This window comes from Stenella coeruleoalba, assembly GCF_951394435.1.
Source record: "Stenella coeruleoalba genome assembly, chromosome: 7".
In the NCBI taxonomy this organism is placed as follows: Eukaryota; Metazoa; Chordata; class Mammalia; order Artiodactyla; family Delphinidae; genus Stenella; species Stenella coeruleoalba.
The window spans coordinates 616229-642421 of record NC_137153.1 but is presented as its reverse complement, the minus strand read 5'-3'; positions in this window follow the sequence as shown (position 1 = coordinate 642421).

Sequence of the window (26193 nt, the reverse complement as noted above, 5' to 3'; positions counted from 1 at the left end):
AAAGGGTTTAGCTAAATTAGGGAGTTCCATGGCAAGGGTCTGAATTGACTGCTCTTTCCATTCTTGAAAGGTCACTTCTGGATTCTATTCAAAAGGATCATCATCTTTTCCTTTCAGTGTTTCATATAGAGACCCAGCTAGTAGACTATAGTTAGGGATCCAGAAGCAGCAAACCCTGGCCTCCCCAGGAACCCCTAAGCTGTCTTCTAGTTTTAGAAAGGGGTAAGGCTGAAAATGGTTTCTTCCCTTTCCTGGGATGGGCTTCTCCGACCTTCTGTGAGAATGAAGCCCAGGCAGGTCACCGCAGTCTGTGATATTTGAGCTTTTTCTTGGACAACTTCTATCCTTTATTGGCTTGGTAGTTCAGAGGCCTCCTTAGTAGGGCTGGCGATCAGAATGTCGTCTGCGTACTGAAGGAGGATTTCCTTTTCCAGAGGTAGAACTTTTAGGTCTTTAGCTAAGCTGTCCCCAAAGATGGTGTGGGAATTTTTGCACCCTTGGGGCAAGACGGCCCGGAAGTATTGTTTTAGTTGTATGTTGAGTCCTGCCACTCACAAGCCAAAATTTCTTGTGACTCTGGGACTAATGGAATGCAAAAGAAGGCATCATTGAAGACTAATACAGAATACCATGTCCTGGTGGTTGGTAGAATGACCAGCAGGGTGTAGGAATTAGGAGCAACTGGAGGTATATCCTCGGTGGCTTCACTGACTGTCCTGACATCCTTTACCAGGTCCCCAGCAGCCCATGGGGCTCTCGTGGTCAGACCAATCCCAGAATATGGAGCTCACCTGGGCAGGTACCCCACCCCCACCCCAGCCCATGGGGCTCTCGTGGTCAGGCCCCTCCCAGGATACAGAGCTACCCTTGCAGGTACCGTGGCAGGGCTGGGCACACAGGAACTGTGCACATAGCCCTCATTGCAGAGCACCCCCAGCTCACCTGTCGCTCAGAGCTGACACAGAGCACCTCAGAGCAGGACTTGAACTAACAAACAGCAGCTGCGACAGGTCTGTGACCCTGGGCATCACTCTGTGTGGCCTCCTTCCACCTGGTCTTCCAGAGACTTCCACTGCACCCGGGGCACCAGGCCTCTGTCTCCAACCACCACCCACCCCTCCTCTCCCTGACTCCTGGTTTCCTCTTATTAGGAGAGGGTTTTCTTGAAGTTGTCTCCCACTCATGGGCCAGATAAAATGATTAGAAAACAAGCCAAAGCTGCAGCCCCTTGTCTATCCTGACTCTCAGGAGCCCACACCTGTTCCTTGGACCTGGCCGGTTTAGCAAGTTCCATTTTCTGCAACTGTGAGCCCCTGAGGGGTGATGATTGGCTGAGCTGGGCAGCCTTACCATGCCGGCCAGCCCTCCCCAGGTGTGCCTGGGTTGAGATCAATATAAATACCACTCCAGGCAGCAAGAGCCCCTGCAGTGCCTGACGCCATTTTCTCTGCCCTGTCAGCAGTCTCGGGGCTGGGCTGGTGGGAGGGAGTGAGAGGCCACAGCTTTGTGGGTGGCCCAGTGTGAGTGGGGCTCTGCTGGACTTTCTGCAGCAGTTGCCATGCTGCCACCTGCTAAAGAAGAGGATGTGTCACCCATACCTGCTGCTGGAATTTCTCCCTGGGCAGAGGTGAGGAAGGAAAAAAGCAGTGGGGGCAGGGACAGGACGGGTATCTCAGGCAGGGAAATGGAAATCTTCCAGAAGAGCACCCAGGGCCAGGACCATCCTGGCTGGCCTGCAGGCACCAAGTCGGCCGGCATGCTGTCACTCGTGTGGCTCTATGGCCCTTCCTCTAGGCTTTCAAGTCCTTGTATATATTCAGGTGTTTTACCTGGGACGGGTGGGAATAGTTCAGCAGCAACTGGCCTGGGGCTCAGCTCACGTTTACTCACAGATGCCTCGGCACGGTGCCCCAGCTTTGCAATGAGGACGCTTGTTGCGTGGGGGCTGCTGGCTGAATGGGAGACGATTCCCCACCACTGACCAACTTCAGAATTGTTTACAACTGGAGCAAGTGCCCTGATACGGTTTTCCTCTGTGGAACTGGTGGGTTCTGTGTTTTTTTTCTCTTTTTCGTTTTTGATTCAAGGTAGGTTTTATTCCTCTTTTTTGTATTTACAGATATAAGCATGGAAATAATTTATTCATATAAATACATGTATGTGAAGAGAATAATTGTTTTTTCTGTTTTATTTTTTAAATTTTATTTCTTTTTAATTTTGAATTTTATTTTATATTTTTATACAGCAGGTTCTTATTGGTTATCTATTTTATACATATAAATGTATACATGCCAATCCCAGTCTCTCAACTCCTCCCACCACCACCCCCCCAACAGCTTTCCCCCCTTGTTGTCCATACGTTTGTTGTCTACATCTGTTGCTCTATTTATGCCTTGCAAAATGGTTAATCTGTACAGTTTTTCTAGGTTCCACATATATGCATGAATATACAAGATTTGTTTTTCTCTTTCTGACTTACTTCACTCTGTATGACAGTCTCTAGATCCATCGACGTCTCTACAAATGACCCAATTTCATTCCTTTTCGTGGCTTAGTAATATTCCATTTTATATATGTACCACAGCTTTATGCATTCGTCTGTCTGTGGGCATTTAGATTGCTTCCATTACCTCGATATTGTAAATAGTGATGCAATGAACATTGTGGTGAATGTCTCTTTTTGATTTATGGTTTTGTCTGGGTATATGTCCAGTACAGGGATTGCTGTATCATATGGTAATTCTATTGTTAGTTTCTTAAGAAACTCCATATTGTTCTCCATAGTGACTGTATCAATTTATATTCCCAACAATAGTGGAAGAGTGTTCCTTTTCTCCACACCCTTTCCAGCATTTTTGTTTGTAGATATTCTGATGATGCCCATTCTATCAGGTGTGAGGTGATACCTCATTGTTGAGTCCATTTTGTTGAGCAAGGGGTAGGTCTTGTCTATTAAATATTTGGCTTATGGAACGGTATCTGTGCTAATTTCAAACTCTGGTTTTATGCAGCACCCCAACTCACCTTCCCCCTTAAGCAAACATAAGTTGGTTTTCTAAACTTGAGACCCTGTTCTGTTTTGTAACTCAGTTACTGTGTAGCCAAGTTCACATTCCGTTTATTAGTGATATCTTATGATTTTTTTTTCTGTGTGACTTATTTCAGTTAGAATCATCATTCCTGAATCCACTCATTATGCTGCTACGGGCCTGATGACATAGATGTCATTGCTGAGTGATATTGCATTGTACGTAAGTACCACAACTTCTTTATCCATTTTTCACTTTCTGCGATGTTGAACTTGTACTGTAAACGAGGTTCTTGTAAACAGAGCCGTTCCATACTTTGGGGTGGCTGTGTCTTTTTGATTTTAATTTCCCTAAGCTATAGGACCATAAGTGGAAGTGCCCTAGGCTCTGTTGCTTTGTTTTTTAGATGTTTCAGGAAACACCATACACTTCTCCCGAGTGTCTGTTGGCAATTTACATCCCGCCCATCAGCGTAACAAGGCTCCCAGTTCTCCATGGCCTGTCCTGCCTTTCTGGATTTTACACTTTTTTCAGATGGCCCTTTTGACCGGGGGGAAGTGAGACTTCATTGTAGTGCAGATTTCCTTTGGAAGCTTGCTTATTTGGCCAAAAAGGGTGTATGCGTTTTTTCCTGAATATATTCAGGAAAAAACGCATACGCCCTTTTTGGCCAAGTGCATCATTGTGGACGTTCTGCCTCTTTTCCTATTCTATCAATGCAATTCCAGTCTACCTCCTGAAATCGGTTTCCTGCAATTCTGCCCCACTTTCAAGTCCTCTTGGCAGCCTTACTTCAGTATATTTTTGGACGATAGCTGTCATTTATAACTCTGCAGGTTTGTGAATTACAGTGCCCCTGAGCTCCTTTCTTCAACTCGCTTTCTTGTGAGCTGGCCGAAAAACCGCAGGATGGCTTCAGGCCCTAATCTGGTTCCGGCACGGCACGCTGAGCCTTTGGTTATTTCCTCTTCCTGGTGGGAAATGAGAGTTAAATTTGCCCATCCAGACACCTCCAGCTAGTCTCTCATTGGTTCTCCCTATTCCTGTTCATCTTCCGCAGAAATTGCAAACTGGGCCAAACAGGAGGTTAAAGGCGCTGACTCTCCAAGTGGGGAGAGTGTTAGTAAAGCATCTGGAATGTTGCACCCGAGTACCAGGGGAGGAAAACTGAGACATATTTGAACACGTCTCCCGTTCACACGGTTGATCATACTCTGGGTTCCACATGCATGCTTTAGCTGAAGGAAGAATACCTTAAAACTGGAGAGTTGAGTCCCGTGTAATGGGTACAATGTAATATGACTTCAAAGGGTCTTCATTTGCTCACCGAACCTCTCCAATCCTATCACTGCTGCGTTTATGCCCCTGTACACACGCTTGATTCTCTTTTGGAGACATAGCAATCCATAGGTTTTAAGATACTTACTAGTCAGGTACATTCTTAGGCGTTTAATATGGGGTGTTGAGTCCATTTCGTTGAGCAAGGAGTAGCTCTTGTCTATTCCATATTTGGCTTAAGGAACTTTATCTGTGCTCATTTCAATCTCTGGTTTTATGCAGCACCCCAACTCACCTTTCCCCTTAAGCAAGCATAAGTTGGTTTTCTAAATTTGAGACCCTGTTCTGTTTTGGAATTCAGTTCCTGTGTAGCCAAGTTTACATTCCGTGTATTACTGATATCTTATGATGTTTCTTTTTCTGTGTGACTTATTTCAGTTAGAATCATCGTACCTGAATCCACTCATTATGCTGCTACAGGCCTGATGACATAGATTTCTTTGCTGAGTGATACTGCATTGTACGTAAGTAGCACAAGTTCTTTATCCATTTTTCACTTTCTGTGATATTGAACTTTTACTGTAAACGAGGTTCTTGTAAACAGAGGCGTCCCAAACTTTGGGGTGGCTGTGTCTTTTTGATTTTAATTTCCCTAAGCTATAGGACCATAAGTGGTAGTGCCCTAGGCTCTGTTGCTTTGTTTTTTAGATGTTTCAGGAAACACCATACACTTCTCCCGAGTGTCTGTTGGCAATTTACATCCCGCCCATCAGCATAACAAGGCTCCCAGTTCTCCATGGCCTGTCCTGCCTTTCTGGATTTTACACTTTTTTCAGATGGCCCTTTTGACCGGGCGGAAGTGAGACTTCATTGTAGTGCAGATTTCCTTTGCAAGCTTGCTTGGTTGGCGAAAAATGGCGTATGCGTTTTTTCCTGAATATATTCAGGAAAAGACACATACGCCCTTTTTGGCCAAGTGCATCATTGTGGACGTTCTGCCTCTTTTCCTATGCTTTCAATGCAATTCCAGTCTACCTCCTGAAATCGGTTTCCTGCAATTCTGCCCCGCTTTCAAGTCCTCTTGGCAGCCTTACTTCAGTATATTTTTGGACGATAGCTGTCATTTATAACTCTGCAGGTTTGTGAATTACAGTGCCCCTGAGCTCCTTTCTTCAACTCGCTTTCTTGTGACCTGGCCGCAACACCGCAGGATGACTTCAGGCCCTAATATGGTTCCGGCACGGCACGCTGAGCCTTTGGTTAATTCCTCTTCCTGGTGGGAAATGAGAGTTAAATTTGCCCGTCCAGACACCTCCAGCTAGTCTCTCATTGGTTCTCGCTATTGCTTTTCATCTTCCGCAGAAATTGCAAACCGGGCCAAACAGGAGGTTAAAGGGACTGACTCTCCAAGTCGGGAGAGTGTTAGTAAAGCGTCTGGAATGTTGCACCCGTGTACCAGCGTACGAAAACTGAGACATATTTGAACACGTCTCCCGATCACATGGTTGATCATACTCTAGGTTCCACACGCATGTTTTAGCTGAAGGAAGAATACCTTAAATCTGGGTAGTTGAAACCCGTGGAACGGGTACCATGCAATATGACTTCAAAGGGTCTTCATTTGCTCACCGAACCTCTCCAATCCTATCACTGCTGCGTTTATGCCCCTGTACACATGCTTGATTCTCTTTCGGAGACATAGCAATCCATAGGTTTTAAGATACTTACTAGTCAGGTACATTCTTAGACGTTTAATATGCAGTGTTGAGTCCATTTCGTTGAGCAAGGAGTAGCTCTTGTCTATTCCATATTTGGCTTAAGGAACTTTATCTGTGCTCATTTCGATCTCTGGTTTTATGCAGCACCCCAACTCACCTTTCCCCTTAAGCAAGCATAAGTTGGTTTTCTAAATTTGAGAACCTGTTCTGTTCTGTAATTCAGTTCCTGTGTAGCCAAGTTTACATTCTGTGTATTACTGATATCTTATGATGTTTCTTTTTCTGTGTGACTTATTTCAGTTAGAATCATCATACCTGAATCCACTCATTGTGCTGCTAAGGTCCTGATAACATAGATTTCATTGCTGAGTGATATTGCTTTGTAAGTAAATACCACAACTTCTTTATCCATTTTTCACTTTCTGTGATGTTGAACTTGTACTGTAAACGAGGTTCTTGTAAACAGAGCCGTCCCAAACTTTGGGGTGGCTGTGTCTTTTTGATTTTAATTTCCCTAAGCTATAGGACCATAAGTGGAAGTGTCCTAGGCTCTGTTGCTTTGTTTTTTAGATGTTTCAGGAAACACCATACACTTCTCCCAAGTGTCTGTTGGCAATTTACATCCCGCCCTTCAGCATAACAAGGCTCCCAGTTCTCCATGGCCTGTCCTGCCTTTCTGGATTTTACACTTTTTTCAGAGACCCCTTTTGACCGGGGGGTTGTGAGACTTCATTGTAGTGCAGATTTCCTTTTCAAGCTTGCTTGGTTGGCCAAAAAGGGCGTATGCGTTTTTTCCTGAATATATTCAGGAAAAAACGCATACGCCCTTGTTGGCCAAGTGCATCATTGTGGACGTTCTGCCTCCTTTCCTATGCTTTCAATGCAATTCCAGTCTACCTCCTGAAATCGGTTTCCTGCAATTCTGCCCCGCTTTCAAGTCCTCTTGGCAGCCTTACTTCAGTATATTTTTGGACGATAGCTGTCATTTATAACTCTGCAGGTTTGTGAATTACAGTGCCCCTGAGATCCTTTCTTCAACTCGCTTTCTTTTGAGCTGGCCGCAACACCGCAATATTGCTTCAGGCCCTAAACTGGTTCCCGCATGGCATGCTGAGCCTTTGGTTATTTCTCCTTCCTGGTGGGAAATGAGAGTTAAATTTGCCCGTCCAGACACCTCCAGCTAGTCTCTCATTGGTTCTCCCTATTCCTGTTCATCTTCCGCAGAAATTGCAAACTGGGCCAAACAGGAGGTTAAAGGCGCTGACTCTCCAAGTGGGGAGAGTGTTAGTAAAGCATCTGGAATGTTGCACCCGAGTACCAGGGGAGGAAAACTGAGACATATTTGCACACGTCTCCCGTTCACATGGTTGATCATACTCTGGGTTCCACATGCATGTTTTAGCTGAAGGAAGAATACCTTAAACCTGGAGAGTTGAGACCCGTGGAATGGGTACCATGCAATATGACTTCAAAGGGTCTTCATTTGCTCACCGAACCTCTCCAATCCTATCACTGCTGCATTTATGCCCCTGTTCACACGCTTGATTCTCTTTTGGAGACCTAGCAATCCATAGGTTTTAAGATACTTACTAGTCAGGTACATTCCTAGGCGTTTTATATGGGGTGTTGAGTCCATTTCGTTGAGCAAGGAGTAGCTTTTGTCTATTCCATATTTGGCTTAAGGAACTTTATCTGTGCTCATTTCAATCTCTGGTTTTATGCAGCACCCCAATTGACTTTTACCCTTAAGCAAACATAAGTTGGTTTTCTAAATTTGAGACCCTGTTTTGTTATGCAATTCAGTTCCTGTGTAGCCAAGTTTATATTCCTTGTATTAGTGATATCTTATGATGTTTCTTTTTCTGTGTGACTTATTTCAGTTAGAATCATCGTACCTGAATCCACTCATTATGCTGCTACGGGCCTGATGACATAGATTTGATTGCCGAGTAATACTGCATTGTACGTAAGTACCACAAGTTCTTTATCCATTTTTCACTTTCTGTGATATTGAACTTGTACGGTAAACGAGGTTCTTGTAAACGGAGGCGTCCCAAACTTTGGGGTGGCTGTGTCTTTTTGATTTTAATTTCCCTAAGCTATAGGACCATAAGTGGAAGTGCCCAAGGCTCTGTTGCTTTGTTTTTTAGATGTTTCAGGAAACACCATACACTTCTCCTGAGTGTCTGTTGGCAATTTACATCCCGCCCATCAGCATAACAAGGCTCCCAGTTCTCAATGGCCTGTTGCCTTTCTGCATTTTACACTTTTTTCAGATGGCCCTTTTGACCGGGGGGAAGTGAGACTTCATTGTAGTGCAGATTTCCTTTGCAAGCTTGCTTGGTTGGCCAAAAAGGGCGTATGCGCTTTTTCCTGAATATATTCAGGAAGAAACGCATACGCCCTTTTTGGCCAAGTGCATCATTGTGGACGTTCTGCCTCTTTTCCTATGCTTTCAATGCAATTCCAGTCTACCTCCTGAAATCGGTTTCCTGCAATTCTGCCCTGCTTTCAAGTCCTCTTGGCAGCCTTACTTCAGTATATTTTTGGATGATAGCTGTCATTTATAACTCTGCAGTTTTGTGAATTACAGTGCCCCTGAGCTCCTTTCTTCAACTCGCTTTCTTGTGACCTGGCCGCAACACCGCAGGATGCCTTCAGGCCCTAATCTGGTTCCGGCACGGCACGCTGAGCCTTTGGTTAATTCCTCTTCCTGGTGGGAAATGAGAGTTAAATTTGCCCGTCCAGACACCTCCAGCTAGCCTCTCATTGGTTCTCGCTATTCCTGTTCATCTTCCGCAGAAATTGCAAACTGGGCCAAACAGGAGGTTAAAGGGACTGACTCTCCAAGTCGGGAGAGTGTTAGTAAAGCGTCTGGAATGTTGCACCCGAGTACCAGGGTACGAAAACTGAGACATATTTGAACACGTCTCCCAATCACATGGTTGATCATACTCTAGGTTCCACATGCATGTTTTAGCTGAAGGAAGAATACCTTAAACCTGGGTATTTGAAACCCGTGTAATGGGTACCATGCAATATGACTTCAAAGGGTCTTCATTTGCTCACGAACCTCTCAAATCCTATCACTGCTGCGTTTATGCCCCTGTACACATGCTTGATTCTCTTTCGGAGACATAGCAATCTATAGGTTTTAAGATACTTACTAGTCAGGTACATTCTTAGGCGTTTAATATGCGGTGTTGAGTCCATTTCGTTGAGCAAGGAGTAGCTCTTGTCTATTCCATATTTGGCTTAAGGAACTTTATCTGTGCTCATTTCAATCTCTGGTTTTATGCAGCACCCCAACTCACCTTTCCCCTTAAGCAGGCATAAGTTAGTTTTCTAAATTTGAGACCCTGTTCTGTTCTGTAATTCAGTTCCTGTGTAGCCAAGTTTACATTCCTTGTATTACTGATATCTTATGATGTTTCTTTTTCTGTGTGACTTATTTCAGTTAGAATCATCATACCTGAATCCACTCATTGTGCTGCTAAGGGCCTGATGACACAGATTTCATTGCTGAGTGATATTGCTTTGTAAGTAAATACCACAACTTCTTTATCCATTTTTCACTTTCTGCGATGTTGAACTTGTACTGTAAACGAGGTTCTTGTAAACGGAGGCGTCCCAAACTTTGGGGTGGCTGTGTCTTTTTGATTTTAATTTCCCTTAGCTATAGGACCATAAGCGGAAGTGCCCTAGGCTCTGTTGCTTTGTTTTTAGATGTATCAGGAAACACCATACACTTCTCCCAAGTGGTTGTTGGCAATTTACATCCCGCCCATCAGCATAACAAGGCTCCCAGTTCTCCATGGCCTGTCCTGCCTTTCTGGATTTTACACTTTTTTCAGATGGCCCTTTTGACCGGGGGGAATTGAGACTTCATTGTAGTGCAGATTTCCTTTGCAAGCTTGCTTGGTTGGCCAAAAAGGGCGTATGCGTTTTTTCCTGAATATATTCAGGAAAAAACGCAAACGCCCTTTTTGGCCAAGTGCATCATTGTGGACGTTTTGCCTCTTTTCCTATGCTTTCAATGCAATTCCAGTCTACCTCCTGAAATCGGTTTCCTGCAATTCTGCCCCGCTTTCAAGTCCTCTTTGCAGCCTTACTTCAGTATATTTTTGGACGATAGCTGTCATTTATAACTCTGCAGGTTTGTGAATTACAGTGCCCCTGAGCTCCTTTCTTCAACTCGCTTTCTTCTGACCTGGCCGCAACACCGCAGGATGGCTTCAGGCCCTAATCTGGTTCCGGCACGGCACGCTGAGCCTTTGGTTAATTCCTCTTCCTGGTGGGAAATGAGAGTTAAATTTGCCCGTCCAGACACCTCCAGCTAGCCTCTCATTGGTTCTCGCTATTCCTGTTCATCATCCGCAGAAATTGCAAACTCGGCCAAACAGGAGGTTAAAGGGACTGACTCTCCAAGTGGGGAGAGTGTTAGTAAAGCGTCTGGAATGTTGCACCCGAGTACCAGGGTACGAAAACTGAGACATATTTGAACACGTCTCCCAATCACATGGTTGATCATACTCTAGGTTCCACATGCATGTTTTAGCTGAAGGAACAATACCTTACACCTGGGTAGTTGAAACCCGTGGAATGGGTACCATGCAATATGACTTCAAAGGGTCTTCATTTGCTCACGAACCTCTCCAATCCTATCACTGCTGCATTTATGCCCCTGTACACATGCTTGATTCTCTTTCGGAGACATAGCAATCCATAGGTTTTAAGATACTTACTAGTCAGGTACATTCTTAGGCGTTTAATATGGGGTGTTGAGTCCATTTCGTTGAGCAAGGAGTAGCTCTTGTCTATTCCATATTTGGCTTAAGGAACTTTATCTGTGCTCATTTCAATCTCTGGTTTTATGCAGCACCCCAACTCACCTTTCCCCTTAAGCAAGCATAAGTTGGTTTTCTAAATTTGAGACCCTGTTCTGTTTTGTAATTCAGTTCCTGTGTAGCCAAGTTTACATTCCGTGTATTACTGATATCTTATGATGTTTCTTTTTCTGTGTGACTTATTTCAGTTAGAATCATCATACCTGAATCCACTCATTGTGCTGCTAAGGGCCTGATGACACAGATTTCATTGCTGAGTGATATTGCTTTGTAAGTAAATACCACAACTTCTTTATCCATTTTTCACTTTCTGCGATGTTGAACTTGTACTGTAAACGAGTTTCTTGTAAACAGAGCCGTTCCAAACTTTGGGGTGGCTGTGTCTTTTTGATTTTAATTTCCCTAAGCTATAGGACCCTAAGTGGAAGTGCCCTAGGCTCTGTTGCTTTGTTTTTTAGATGTTTCAGGAAACACCATACACTTCTCCCAAGTGTCTGTTGGCAATTTACATCCCGCCCATCAGCATAACAAGGCTCCCAGTTCTCCATGGCCTGTCCTGCCTTTCTGGATTTTACATTTTTTTCAGATGGCCCTTTTGACCGGGGGAAGTGAGACTTCATTGTAGTGCAGATTTCCTTTGCAAGCTTGCTTGGTTGGCCAAAAAGTGCGTATGCGTTTTTTCCTGAATAAATTCAAGAAAAAACGCATACGCCCTTTTTGGCCAAGTGCATCATTGTGGACGTTCTGCCTCTTTTCCTATGCTTTCAATGCAATTCCAGTCTACCTCCTGAAATCGGTTTCCTGCAATTCTGCCCCGCTTTCAAGTCCTGTTGGCAGCCTTACTTCAGTCTATTTTTGGACGATAGCTGTCATTTATAACTCTGCAGGTTTGTGAATTACAATGCCCCTGAGCTCCTTTCTTCAACTCGCTTTCTTTTGAGCTGACCGCAACACCGCAGGCAGGCTTCAGGCCCTAATCTGGTTCCGGTACGGCACGCTGAGCCTTTGGTTATTTCCTCTTCCTGGTGGGAAATGAGAGTTAAATTTGCCCATCCAGACACCTCCAGCTAGCCTCTCATTGGATCTCACTATTCCTGTTCATCTTCCGCAGAAATTGCATACTGGGCCAAACAGGAGGTTAAAGGGACTGACTCTCCAAGTGGGGAGAGTGTTAGTAAAGCGTCTGGAATGTTGCACCCGAGTACCAGGGGAGGAAAACTGAGACATATTTGAACACGTCTCCCGTTCACATGGTTGATCATACTCTGGGTTCCACATGCATGTTTTAGCTGAAGGAAGAATACCTTAAACCTGGAGAGTTGAGAACCGTGTAATGGGTACCATGCAATATGACTTCAAAGGGTCTTCATTTGCTCACCGAACCTGTCCAATCCTATTAGTGCTGCGTTTATGCCCCTGTACACACGCTTGATTCTCTTTTGGAGACATAGCAATCCATAGGTTTTAAGATACTTACTAGTCATGTACATTCTTAGGCGTTTAATATGGGGTGTTGAGTCCATTTCGTTGAGCAAGGAGTAGCTCTTGTCTATTCCATATTTGGCTTAAGGAACTTTATCTGTGCTCATTTCAATCTCTGGTTTTATGCAGCACCCCAACTCACCTTTCCCCTTAAGCAAGCATAAGTTGGTTTTCTAAATTTGAGACCCTGTTCTGTTTTGGAATGCAGTTCCTGTGTAGCCAAGTTTACATTCCATGTATTAGTGATATCTTATGATGTTTCTTTTTCTGTGTGACTTATTTCAGTTAGAATCATCATACCTGTATCCACTCATTGTGCTGCTAAGGGCCTGATGACACAGATTTCATTGCTGAGTGATATTGCTTTGTAAGTAAATACCACAACTTCTTTATCCATTTTTCACTTTCTGCGATGTTGAACTTGTACTGTAAACGAGGTTCTTGTAAACAGAGCCGTTCCAAACTTTGGGGTGGCTGTGTCTTTTTCATTTTAATTTCCCTAAGCTATAGGACCATAAGTGGAAGTGCCCTAGATTCTGTTGCTTTGTTTTTTAGTTGTTTCAGGAAACACCATACACTTCTCCCAAGTGGTTCTTGGCAATTTACATCCCGCCCATCAGCATAACAAGGCTCCCAGTTCTCCATGGCCTGTCCTGCCTTTCTGGATTTTACACTTTTTTCAGATGGCCCTTTTGACCGGGGGGAAGTGAGACTTCATTGTAGTGCAGATTTCCTTTGCAAGCTTGCTTGGTTGGCCAAAAAGGGCGTATGCGTTTTTTCCTGAATATATTCAGGAAAAAACGCATACGCCCTTTTTGGCCAAGTGCATCATTGTGGACGTTCTGCCTCTTTTCCTATGCTTTCAATGCAATTCCAGTCTACCTCCTGAAATCGGTTTCCTGCAATTCTGCCCCGCTTTCAAGTCCTCTTGGCAGCCTTACTTCAGTCTATTTTTGGACGATAGCTGTCATTTATAACTCTGCAGGTTTGTGAATTACAGTGCCCCTGAGCTCCTTTCTTCAACTCGCTTTCTTGTGACCTGGCCGCAACACCGCAGGATGCCTTCAGGCCCTAATCTGGTTCTGGCACGGCATGATGAGCCTTTGGTTAATTCCTCTTCCTGGTGGGAAATGAGAGTTAAATTTGCCCGTCCAGACACCTCCAGCTAGTCTCTCATTGGTTCTCGCTATTCCTGTTCATCTTCCGCAGAAATTGCAAACTGGGCCAAACAGGAGGTTAAAGGGAGTGACTCTCCAAGTGGGGAGAGTGTTAGTAAAGCGTCTGGAATGTTGCACCCGAGTACCAGGGGAGGAAAACTGAGACATATTTGAACACGTCTCCCGTTCACATGGTTGATCATACTCTGGGTTCCACATGCATGTTTTAGCTGAAAGAAGAATACCTTAAAACTGGAGAGTTGAAACCCGTGGAATGGGTACCATGCAATATGACTTCAAAGGGTCTTCATTTGCTCACGAACCTCTCCAATCCTATCACTGCTGCGTTTATGCCCCTGTACACATGCTTGATTCTCTTTCGGAGACATAGCAATCCATAGGTTTTAAGATACTTACTAGTCAGGTGCATTCTTAGGCGTTTAATATGGGGTTTTGTGTCCATTTCGCTGAGCAAGGAGTAGCTTTTGTCTATTCCATATTTGGCTTAAGGAACTTTATCTGTGCTCATTTCAATCTCTGGTTTTATGCAGCACCCCAACTCACCTTTCCCCTTAAGCAAGCATAAGTTGGTTTTCTAAATTTGAGACCCTGTTCTGTTTTGGAATGCAGTTCCTGTGTAGCCAAGTTTACATTCCGTGTATTAGTGATATCTTATGATGTTTCTTTTTCTGTGTGACTTATTTCAGTTAGAATCATCGTACCTGAATCCACTCATTATGCTGCTACGGGCCTGATGACATAGATTTCATTGCTGAGTGATACTGCATTGTACGTAAGTACCACAAGTTCTTTATCCTTTTTTCACTTTCTGTGATATTGAACTTGTACGGTAAACGAGGTACTTGTAAACGGAGGCGTCCCAAACTTTGGGGTGGCTGTGTCTTTTTGATTTTAATTTCCCTAAGCTATAGGACCATAAGCGGAAGTGCCCTAGGCTCTGTTGCTTTGTTTTTAGATGTTTCAGGAAACACCATACACTTCTCCCAAGTGGTTGTTGGCAATTTACATCCCGCCCATCAGCATAACAAGGCTCCCAGTTCTCCATGGCCTGTCCTGCCTTTCTGGATTTTACACTTTTTTCAGATGGCCCTTTTGACCGGGGGGAAGTGAGACTTCATTGTAGTGCAGATTTCCTTTGCAAGCTTGCTTGGTTGGCCAAAAAGGGCGTATGCGTTTTTTCCTGAATATATTCAGGAAAAAACGCATACGCCCTTTTTGGCCAAGTGCATCATTGTGGACGTTCTGCCTCTTTTCCTATGCTTTCAATGCAATTCCAGTCTACCTCCTGAAATCGGTTTCCTGCAATTCTGCCCCGCTTTCAAGTCCTCTTGGCAGCCTTACTTCAGTGTATTTTTGGACGATAGCTGTCATTTATAACTCTGCAGGTTTGTGAATTACAGTGCCCCTGAGCTCCTTTCTTCAACTCGCTTTCTTGTGACCTGGCCGCAACACCGTAGGATGGCTTCAGGCCCTAATCTGGTTACGGCACGGCACGCTTTGCCTTTGGTTAATTCCTCTTCCTGGTGGGAAATGAGAGTTAAATTTGCCCGTCCAGACACCTCCAGCTAGCTTCTCATTGGTTCTCGCTATTCCTGTTCATCTTCCGCAGAAATTGCAAACTGGGCCAAACAGGAGGTTAAAGGGACTAACTCTCCAAGTGGGGAGAGTGTTAGTAAAGTGTCTGGAATGTTGCACCCGAGTACCAGGGTACGAAAACTGAGACATATTTGAACACGTCTCCCAATCACATGGTTGATCATACTCTAGGTTCCACATGCATGTTTTAGCTGAAGGAACAATACCTTAAACCTGGGTAGTTGAAACCCGTGGAATGGGTACCATGCAATATGACTTCAAAGGGTCTTCATTTGCTCACGAACCTCTCCAATCCTATCACTGCTGCATTTATGCCCCTGTACACATGCTTGATTCTCTTTCGGAGACATAGCAATCCATAGGTTTTAAGATACTTACTAGTCAGGTACATTCTTAGGCGTTTAATATGCGGTGTTGAGTCCATTTCGTTGAGCAAGGAGTAGCTCTTGTCTATTCCATATTTGGCTTAAGGAACTTTATCTGTGCTCATTTCAATCTCTGGTTTTATGCAGCACCCCAACTCACCTTTCCCCTTAAGCAAGCATAAGTTGGTTTTCTAAATTTGAGACCCTGTTCTGTTTTGGAATGCAGTTCCTGTGTAGCCAAGTTTACATTCCGTGTATTACTGATATCTTATGATGTTTCTTTTTCTGTGTGACTTATTTCAGTTAGAATCATCATACCTGAATCCACTCATTGTGCTGCTAAGGGCCTGATGACACAGATTTCATTGCTGAGTGATATTGCTTTGTAAGTAAATACCACAAATTCTTTATCCATTTTTCACTTTCTGCGATGTTGAACTTGTACTGTAAACGAGTTTCTTGTAAACAGAGCCATTCCAAACTTTGGGGTGGCTGTGTCTTTTTGATTTTAATTTCCCTAAGCTATAGGACCATAAGTGGAAGTGCCCTAGGCTCTGTTGCTTTGTTTTTTAGATGTTTCAGGAAACACCATACACTTCTCCCGAGTGTCTGTTGGCAATTTACATCCCGCCCATCAGCATAACAAGGCTCCCAGTTCTCCATGGCCTGTCCTGCCTTTCTGGATTTTACATTTTTTTCAGATGGCCCTTTTGACTGGGGGGAAGTGAGACTTCATTGTAGTGCAGATTTCCTTTGCAAGCTTGCTTGGTTGGCCAAAAAGGGCGTATGCGTTTTTTCCTGAATATATTCAGGAAAAAACGCATACGCCCTTTTTGGCCAAGTGCATCATTGTGGACGTTCTGCCTCTTTTCCTATGCTTTCAATGCAATTCCAGTCTACCTCCTGAAATTGGTTTCCTGCAATTCTGCCCCGCTTTCAAGTCCTCTTGGCAGCCTTACTTCAGTCTATTTTTGGACGATAGCTGTCATTTATAACTCTGCAGGTTTGTGAATTACAGTGCCCCTGAGCTCCTTTCTTCAACTCGCTTTCTTTTGAGCTGGCCGCAACACCGCAGGATGGCTTCAGGCCCTAATCTGGTTCCGGCACGGCACGCTGAGCCTTTGGTTATTTCCTCTTCCTGGTGGGAAATGAGAGTTAAATTTGCCCGTCCAGACACCTCCAGCTAGCGTCTCATTGGTTCTCGCTATTCCTGTTCATCTTCTGCAGAAATTGCAAACTGTGCCAAACAGGAGGTTAAAGGCGCTGACTCTCCAAGTGGGGAGAGTGTTAGTAAAGCGTCTGGAATGTTGCACCCGAGTACCAGGGTACGAAAACTGAGACATATTTGAACATGTCTCCCGATCACATGGTTGATCATACTCTAGGTTCCACATGCATGTTTTAGCTGAAGGAAGAATACCTAAAACCTGGGTAGTTGAAACCCGTGGAATGGGTACCATGCAATATGACTTCAAAGGGTCTTCATTTGCTCACCGAACATCTCCAATCCTATCACTGCTGCGTTTATGCCCCTGTACACATGCTTGATTCTCTTTCGGAGACATAGCAATCCATAGGTTTTAAGATACTTACTAGTCAGGTACATTCTTAGGCGTTTAATATGCGGTGTTGAGTCCATTTCGTTGAGCAAGGAGTAGCTCTTGTCTATTCCATATTTGGCTTAAGGAACTTTATCTGTGCTCATTTCAATCTCTGGTTTTATGCAGCACCCCAACTCACCTTTCCCCTTAAGCAAGCATAAGTTGGTTTTCTAAATTTGAGATCCTGTTCTGTTCTGTAATTCAGTTCCTGTGTAGCCAAGTTTACATTCCGTGTATTAGTGATATCTTATGATGTTTCTTTTTCTGTGTGACTTATTTCAGTTAGAATCATCATACCTGAATCCACTCATTGTGCTGCTAAGGGCCTGATGACACAGATTTCATTGCTGAGTGATATTGCTTTGTAAGTAAATACCACAACTTCTTTATCCATTTTTCACTTTCTGCGATGTTGAACTTGTACTGTAAACGAGGTTCTTGTAAACAGAGCCGTTCCAAACTTTGGGGTGGCTGTGTCTTTTTCATTTTAATTTCCCTAAGCTATAGGACCATAAGTGGAAGTGCCCTAGGCTCTGTTGCTTTGTTTTTTAGATGTTTCAGGAAACACCATACACTTCTCCCGAGTGTCTGTTGGCAATTTACATCCCGCCCATCAGCATAACAAGGCTCCCAGTTCTCCATGGCCTGTCCTGCCTTTCTGGATTTTACACTTTTTTCAGATGGCCCTTTTGACCGGGGGGAAGTGAGACTTCATTGTAGTGCAGATTTCCTTTGCAAGCTTGCTTGGTTGGCCAAAAAGGGCGTATGCGTTTTTTCCTGAATATATTCAGGAAAAAACGCATACGCCCTTTTTGGCCAAGTGCATCATTGTGGACGTTCTGCCTCTTTTCCTATGCTTTCAATGCAATTCCAGTCTACCTCCTGAAATCGGTTTCCTGCAATTCTGCCCCGCTTTCAAGTCCTCTTGGCAGCCTTACTTCAGTGTATTTTTGGACGATAGCTGTCATTTATAACTCTGCAGGTTTGTGAATTACAGTGCCCCTGAGCTCCTTTCTTCAACTCGCTTTCTTGTGACCTGGCCGCAACACCGCAGGATGGCTTCAGGCCCTAATCTGGTTACGGCACGGCACGCTTTGCCTTTGGTTAATTCCTCTTCCTGGTGGGAAATGAGAGTTAAATTTGCCCGTCCAGACACCTCCAGCTAGCCTCTCATTGGTTCTCGCTATTCCTGTTCATCTTCCGCAGAAATTGCAAACTGGGCCAAACAGGAGGTTAAAGGGACTGACTCTCCAAGTGGGGAGAGTGTTAGTAAAGCGTCTGGAATGTTGCACCCGAGTACCAGGGTACGAAAACTGAGACATATTTGAACACGTCTCCCAATCACATGGTTGATCATACTCTAGGTTCCACATGCATGTTTTAGCTGAAGGAACAATACCTTAAACCTGGGTAGTTGAAACCCGTGGAATGGGTACCATGCAATATGACTTCAAAGGGTCTTCATTTGCTCACGAACCTCTCCAATCCTATCACTGCTGCATTTATGCCCCTGTACACATGCTTGATTCTCTTTCGGAGACATAGCAATCCATAGGTTTTAAGATACTTACTAGTCAGGTACATTCTTAGGCGTTTAATATGGGGTGTTGAGTCCATTTCGTTGAGCAAGGAGTAGCTCTTGTCTATTCCATATTTGGCTTAAGGAACTTTATCTGTGCTCATTTCAATCTCTGGTTTTATGCAGCACCCCAACTCACCTTTCCCCTTAAGCAAGCATAAGTTGGTTTTCTAAATTTGAGACCCTGTTCTGTTTTGGAATGCAGTTCCTGTGTAGCCAAGTTTACATTCCGTGTATTAGTGATATCTTATGATGTTTCTTTTTCTGTGTGACTTATTTCAGTTAGAATCATCGTACCTGAATCCACTCATTATGCTTCTACGGGCCTGATGACATAGATTTCATTGCTGAGTGATACTGCATTGTACGTAAGTACCACAAGTTCTTTATCCATTTTTCACTTTCTGTGATATTGAACTTGTACTGTAAACGAGGTTCTTGTAAACAGAGGTGTCCCAAACTTTGGGGTGGCTGTGTCTTTTTGATTTTAATTTCCCTAAGCTATAGGACCATAAGTGGAAGTGCCCTAGGCTCTGTTGCTTTGTTTTTTAGATGTTTCAGGAAACACCATACACTTCTCCCGAGTGTCTGTTGGCAATTTACATCCCGCCCATCAGCATAACAAGGCTCCCAGTTCTCCATGGCCTGTCCTGCCTTTCTGGATTTTACACTTTTTTCAGATGGCCCTTTTGACCGGGGGGAAGTGAGACTTCATTGTAGTGCAGATTTCCTTTGCAAGCTTGCTTGGTTGGCCAAAAAGGGCGTATGCGTTTTTTCCTGAATATATTCAGGAAAAAACGCATACGCCCTTTTTGGCCAAGTGCATCATTGTGGACGTTCTGCCTCTTTTCCTATGCTTTCAATGCAATTCCAGTCTACCTCCTGAAATCGGTTTCCTGCAATTCTGCCCCGCTTTCAAGTCCTCTTGGCAGCCTTACTTCAGTCTATTTTTGCACGATAGCTGTCATTTATAACACTGCAGGTTTGTGAATTACAGTGCCCCTGAGCTCCTTTCTTCAACTCGCTTTCTTTTGAGCTGGCCGCAACACCGCAGGATGGCTTCAGGCCCTAATCTGGTTCCGGCACGGCACGCTGAGCCTTTGGTTATTTCCTCTTCCTGGTGGGAAATGAGAGTTAAATTTGCCCGTCCAGACACCTCCAGCTAGCCTCTCATTGGTTCTCGCTATTCCTGTTCATCTTCCGCAGAAATTGCAAACTGTGCCAAACAGGAGGTTAAAGGCGCTGACTCTCCAAGTGGGGAGAGTGTTAGTAAAGCGTCTGGAATGTTGCACCCGAGTACCAGGGTACGAAAACTGAGACATATTTGAACATGTCTCCCGATCACATGGTTGATCATATTCTAGGTTCCACATGCATGTTTTAGCTGAAGGAAGAATACCTTAAACCTGGGTAGTTGAAACCCGTGGAATGGGTACCATGCAATATGACTTCAAAGGGTCTTCATTTGCTCACCGAACATCTCCAATCCTATCACTGCTGCGTTTATGCCCCTGTACACATGCTTGATTCTCTTTCGGAGACATAGCAATCCATAGGTTTTAAGATACTTACCAGTCAGATACATTCTTAGGCGTTTAATATGCGGTGTTGAGTCCATTTCGTTGAGCTAGGAGTAGCTCTTGTCTATTCCATATTTGGCTTAAGGAACTTTATCTGTGCTCATTTCAATCTCTGGTTTTATGCAGCACCCCAACTCACCTTTACCCTTAAGCAAGCATAAGTTGGTTTTCTAAATTTGAGAACCTGTTCTGTTCTGTAATTCAGTTCCTGTGTAGCCAAGTTTACATTCCGTGTATTACTGATATCTTATGATGTTTCTTTTTCTGTGTGACTTATTTCAGTTAGAATCATCGTACCTGAATCCACTCATTGTGCTGCTAAGGGCCTGATGACATAGATTTCATTGCTGAGTGATACTGCATTGTACGTAAGTACCACAAGTTCTTTATCCATTTTTCACTTTCTGCGATGTTGAACTTGTACTGTAAACGAGGTTCTTGTAAACAGAGGCGTCCCAAATTTTGGGGTGGCTGTGTCTTTTTGATTTTAATTTCCCTAAGCTATAGGACCATAAGTGGAAGTGCCCTAGGCTCTGTTGCTTTGTTTTTTAGATGTTTCAGGAAACACCATACACTTCTCCCGAGTGTCTGTTGGCAATTTACATCCCGCCCATCAGCATAACAAGGCTCCCAGTTCTCCATGGCCTGTCCTGCCTTTCTGGATTTTACACTTTTTTCAGATGGCCCTTTTGACCGGGGGGAAGTGAGACTTCATTGTAGTGCAGATTTCCTTTGCAAGTTTGCTTGGTTGGCCAAAAAGTGCGTATGCGTTTTTTCCTGAATATATTCAGGAAAAAACGCATACGCCCTTTTTGGCCAAGTGCATCATTGTGGACGTTCTGCCTCTTTTCCTATGCTTTCAATGCAATTCCAGTCTACCTCCTGAAATCGGTTTCCTGCAATTCTGCCCCGCTCTCAAGTCCTCTTGGCAGCCTTACTTCAGTATATTTTTGGACGATAGCTGTCATTTATAACTCTGCAGGTTTGTGAATTACAGTGCCCCTGAGCTCCTTTCTTCAACTCGCTTTCTTGTGACCTGGCCGCAACACCGCAGGATGTCTTCAGGCCCTAATCTGGTTCCGGCACGGCACGCTGAGCCTTTGGTTAATTCCTCTTCCTGTTGGGAAATGAGAGTTAAATTTGCCCATCCAGACACCTCCAGCTAGTCTCTCATTGGTTCTCGCTATTCCTGTTCATCTTCCACAGAAATTGCAAACTGAGCCAAACAGGAGGTTAAAGGGACAGACTCTCCAAGTGGGGAGAGTGTTAGTAAAGTGTCTGGAATGTTGCACCCGAGTACCAGGGTACGAAAACTGAGACATATTTGAACACGTCTCCCGATCACATGGTTGATCATACTCTAGGTTCCACATGCATGTTTTACCTGAAGGAAGAATACCTTAAACTTGGGTAGTTGAAACCCGTGGAATGGGTACCATGCAATATGACTTCAAAGGGTCTTCATTTGCTCACGAACCTCTCCAATCCTATCACTGCTGCATTTATGCCCCTGTACACATGCTTGATTCTCTTTCGGAGAGATAGCAATCCATAGGTTTTAAGATACTTACTAGTCAGGTACATTCTTAGGCGTTTAATATGCGGTGTTGAGTCCATTTCGTTGAGCAAGGAGTAGCTCTTGTCTATTCCATATTTGGCTTAAGGAACTTTATCTGTGCTCATTTCAATCTCTGGTTTTATGCAGCACACCAACTCACCTTTCCCCTTAAGCAAGCATAAGTTGGTTTTCTAAATTTGAGATCCTGTTCTGTTCTGTAATTCAGTTCCTGTGTAGCCAAGTTTACATTCCGTGTATTAGTGATATCTTATGATGTTTCTTTTTCTGTGTGACTTATTTCAGTTAGAATCATCATACCTGAATCCACTCATTGTGCTGCTAAGGGCCTGATGACACAGATTTCATTGCTGAGTGATATTGCTTTGTAAGTAAATACCACAACTTCTTTATCCATTTTTCACTTTCTGCGATGTTGAACTTGTACTGTAAACGAGGTTCTTGTAAACAGAGCCGTTCCAAACTTTGGGGTGGCTGTGTCTTTTTGATTTTAATTTCCCTAAGCTATAGGACCATAAGTGGAAGTGCCCTAGGCTCTGTTGCTTTGTTTTTTAGATGTTTCAGGAAACACCATACACTTCTCCCGAGTGGTTGTTGGCAATTTACATCCCGCCCATCAGCATAACAAGGCTCCCAGTTCTCCATGGCCTGTCCTGCCTTTCTGGATTTTACACTTTTTTCAGATGGCCCTTTTGACCGGGGGGAAGTGAGACTTCATTGTAGTGCAGATTTCCTTTGCAAGCTTGCTTGGTTGGCCAAAAAGGGCGTATGTGTTCTTTCCTGAATATATTCAGGAAAAAACGCATACGCCCTTTTTGGCCAAGTGCATCATTGTGCACGTTCTGTCTCTTTTCCTATGCTTTCAATGCAATTCCAGTCTACCTCCTGAAATCGGTTTCCTGCAATTCTGCTCCGCTTTCAAGTCCTCTTGGCAGCCTTACTTCAGTATATTTTTGGACGATAGCTGTCATTTATAACTCTGCAGGTTTGTGAATTACAGTGCCCCTGAGCTCCTTTCTTCAACTCGCTTTCTTTTGAGCTGGCCGCAACACCGCAGGATGGCATCATTGTGCCAATCGGTTTCCTGCAATTCTGCCCTGCTTTCAAGTCCTCTTGGCAGCCTTACTTCAGTCTATTTTTGGACGATAGCTGTCATTTATAACTCTGCTGGTTTGTGAATTGCAGTGCCCCTGAGCTCCTTTCTTCAACTCGCTTTCTTGTGACCTGGCCGCAACACCGCAGGATGGCTTCAGGCCCTAATATGGTTCCGGCCCGGCATGCTGAGCCTTTGGTTATTTCCTCTTCCTGGTGGGAAATGAGAGTTAAATTTGCCTGTCCAGACACCTCCAGCTAGCCTCTCATTGGTTCTCGCTATTCCTGTTCATCTTCCGCAGAAATTGCAAACTGTGCCAAACAGGAGGTTAAAGGCGCTGACTCTCCAAGTGGGGAGAGTGTTAGTAAAGCGTCTGGAATGTTGCACCCGAGTACCAGGGTATGAAAACTGAGACATATTTGAACACATCTCCCGATCACATGGTTGATCATACTCTGGGTTCCACATGCATGTTTTAGCTGAAGGAAGAATACCTAAAACCTGGGTAGTTGATACCTGTGGAATGGGTACCATGCAATATGACTTCAAAGGGTCTTCATTTGCTCACCGAACATCTCCAATCCTATCACTGCTGCGTTTATGCCCCTGTACACATGCTTGATTCTCTTTCGGAGACATAGCAATCCATAGGTTTTAAGATACTTACTACTCAGGTACATTCTTAGGCGTTTAATATGCGGTGTTGAGTCCATTTCGTTGAGCAAGGAGTAGCTCTTGTCTATTCCATATTTGGCTTAAGGAACTTTATCTGTGCTCATTTCAATCTCTGGTTTTATGCAGCACCCCAACTCACCTTTACCCTTAAGCAAGCATAAGTTGGTTTTCTAAATTTGAGATCCTGTTCTGTTCTGTAATTCAGTTCCTGTGTAGCCAAGTTTACATTCCGTGTATTACTGATATCTTATGATGTTTCTTTTTCTGTGTGACTTATTTCAGTTAGAATCATCGTACCTGAATCCACTCATTATGCTGCTACGGGCCTGATGACATAGATTTCATTGCTGAGTGATACTGCATTGTACGTAAGTACCACAAGTTCTTTATCCATTTTTCACTTTCTGTGATATTGAACTTGTACGGTAAACGAGGTTCTTGTAAACAGAGGCGTCCCAAACTTTGGGGTGGCTGTGTCTTTTTGATTTTAATTTCCCTAAGCTATAGGACCATAAGTGGAAGTGCCCTAGGCTCTGTTGCTTTGTTTTTTAGATGTTTCAGGAAACACCATACACTTCTCCCGAGTGTCTGTTGGCAATTTACATCCCGCCCATCAGCATAACAAGGCTCCCAGTTCTCCATGGCCTGTCCTGCCTTTCTGGATTTTACACTTTTTTCAGATGGCCCTTTTGACCGGGGGGAAGTGAGACTTCATTGTAGTGCAGATTTCCTTTGCAAGTTTGCTTGGTTGGCCAAAAAGGGCGTATGCGTTTTTTCCTGAATATATTCAGGAAAAAACGCATACGCCCTTTTTGGCCAAGTGCATCATTGTGGACGTTCTGCCTCTTTTCCTATGCTTTCAATGCAATTCCAGTCTACCTCCTGAAATCGGTTTCCTGCAATTCTGCCCCGCTTTCAAGTCCTCTTGGCAGCCTTACTTCAGTATATTTTTGGACGATAGCTGTCATTTATAACTCTGCAGGTTTCTGCATTACAGTGCCCCTGAGCTCCTTTCTTCAACTCGCTTTCTTGTGACCTGGCCGCAACACCGCAGGATGTCTTCAGGCCCTAATCTGGTTCCGGCACGGCACGCTGAGCCTTTGGTTAATTCCTCTTCCTGGTGGGAAATGAGAGTTAAATTTGCCCATCCAGACACCTCCAGCTAGTCTCTCATTGGTTCTCGCTATTCCTGTTCATCTTCCACAGAAATTGCAAACTGGGCCAAACAGGAGGTTAAAGGGACTGACTCTCCAAGTGCGGAGAGTGTTAGTAAAGCGTCTGGAATGTTGCACCCGAGTACCAGGGTACGAAAACTGAGACATATTTGAACACGTCCCCCGATCACATGGTTGATCATACTCTAGGTTCCACATGCATGTTTTACCTGAAGGAAGAATACCTTAAATTTGGGTAGTTGAAACCCGTGGAATGGGTACCATGCAATATGACTTCAAAGGGTCTTCATTTGCTCACCGAACCTCTCCAGTCCTATCACTGCTGCGTTTATGCCCCTGTACACATGCTTGATTCTCTTTCGGAGACATAGCAATCCATAGGTTTTAAGATACTTACTAGTCAGGTACATTCTTAGGCGTTTAATATGCGGTGTTGAGTCCATTTCGTTGAGCAAGGAGTAGCTCTTGTCTATTCCATATTTGGCTTAAGGAACTTTATCTGTGCTCATTTCAATCTCTGGTTTTATGCAGCACCCCAACTCACCTTTCCCCTTAAGCAAGCATAAGTTGGTTTTCTAAATTTGAGACCATGTTCTGTTCTGTAATTCAGTTCCTGTGTAGCCAAGTTTACATTCCGTGTATTACTGATATCTTATGATGTTTCTTTTTCTGTGTGACTTATTTCAGTTAGAATCACCGTACCCGAATCCACTCATTATGCTGCTACGGGCCTGGTGACATAGATTTCATTGCTGAGTGATATTACTTTGTACATGAGTACCACAACTTCTTTATCCATTTTTCACTTTCTGTGATATTGAACTTGTACGGTAAACGAGGTTCTTGTAAACAGAGGCGTCCCAAACTTTGGGGTGGCTGTGTCTTTTTGATTTTAATTTCCCTAAGCTATAGGACCATAAGTGGAAGTGCCCTAGGTTCTGTTGCTTTGTTTTTTAGATGTTTCAGGAAACACCATACACTTCTCCTGAGTGGTTGTTCGCAATTTACATCCCGCCCATCAGCATAACAAGGCTCCCAGTTCTCCATGGCCTGTCCTGCCTTTCTGGATTTTACACTTTTTTCAGATGGCCCTTTTGACCGGGGGGAAGTGAGACTTCATTGTAGTGCAGATTTCCTTTGCAAGCTTGCTTGGTTGGCCAAAAAGGGCGTATGCGTTTTTTCCTGAATATATTCAGGAAAAAACGCATACGCCCTTTTTGGCCAAGTGCATCATTGTGGACGTTCTGCCTATTTTCCTATGCTTTCAATGCAATTCCAGTCTACCTCCTGAAATCGGTTTCCTGCAATTCTGCTCCGCTTTCAAGTCCTCTTGGCAGCCTTACTTCAGTATATTTTTGGACGATAGCTGTCATTTATTACTCTGCAGGTTTGTGAATTACAGTGCCCCTGAGCTCCTTTCT